A 1,397-nucleotide genomic window follows, 5' to 3' on the forward strand; every position below is an offset into this window, starting at 1 on the left:
TAATATAGTCTCTAGTCACATTTACACTCTAATATACAATATTTACACAATCGACCTGAGGATCCCTGAGCCCACTCTATCCCCCACGTGTGAGGGGTAGAGCAGAGCTCAAGAGATCCCAGCGCATCCCTCTCGCCGCATCACTGGTAATGAGCCAGTGGAGGCTGATCGTGAGATATTGACTGATTAGCCTCTGTAAGAAGTTTAATGTTAGATCTTCTCCGCAATGTGTTAAGGCTCTGATCACAGATCGCTCGTGTAATTGTATGGAGGACTTTCCTTCAAACTGAATACATAAAAATAATAAATGCACGAAAAAATTTATATTCTTGATAAAACGTTGAGTTATTTCATATACCTCTTATATTCTCATACAACTGCTTTCATTGAAAATCCTTTATAATTCATGCTACTTCGTTTTGAATTATTTTTTATCTCCATTTGTGCAGTCTTATTTCGAACACAAATCAATCAAGATTATATGTATCCTTTTGTTTTAATGTATCGTTTATATCAATATTTTCCCTCCTGATTTAATTTAATAAAATAGTGTATGGGTCGGATTTTTTGTGGGAAGGGACGCAATTTACCCCAGAGTAAAAAATTTTGTTATTGATTCATTTCATTTCATCTTGTATATCTAACAGTAAAATAATTTATACGGATATGATCGATTTTACGAGGTAAATTTCTTAGGAGAAGATTTAAGTTATTATAAATTGAACTCAGCACTGTTTTGCATACTGAAGTTTCTTATACTCTCGGGATGTCAATTAATAGCGAATTAGCAAGCCCTGTGTGGCTGACTGTGTGGGTAAGAAGCCGACAGCTTGTGAAGGCGGAGGGGGGTGGAGGGAATGAAGAAGTGGCGCGTGAAAAATGGAGGAAGTGAAGGCTGAAAGGAACCGCAGGAGGAAGTCCCTCAGCCCCTCGCCCACGCAGCTCACGGAGAAAATATAATATACAATTGGAGCTCTGGAGCGCATATACTGGAATACAAAATAACAGTCCCATGCACCTCAAACAGAAATACACAAAAAATAAATTCAATCAAATCATAATATGAAAAATAACATATTTCTATAAATAAAATAAATTCTAAAAATCATAAAATGAAAAATCATCATTTAAAAAAGTAAAGGCAAAGGTTTTGAGAGGGGGTCCAACGCCTTAATGAGATACCCCACTATTTAAAATAAATAAAATACATAATGCAATATATTTTGTTTCTGACTTACCTATGACAGAAGGTTGACCTAAGACAAAACATAAAACGCTAGATTTCCGACTCTGACTATTTTATTCCATACTTCTAAACCTTCTTAATTATTCCACAGACAGAAACTTAACGCATACAATTATTTACTAAAACTCTTTTTGGCTTACACCTGCTATAT

The sequence above is a fragment of the Halyomorpha halys genome, unplaced genomic scaffold, assembly GCF_000696795.3.
Source record: "Halyomorpha halys isolate HHAL.00 unplaced genomic scaffold, Hhal_1.1 Scaffold254.1, whole genome shotgun sequence".
In the NCBI taxonomy this organism is placed as follows: domain Eukaryota; kingdom Metazoa; phylum Arthropoda; class Insecta; order Hemiptera; family Pentatomidae; genus Halyomorpha; species Halyomorpha halys.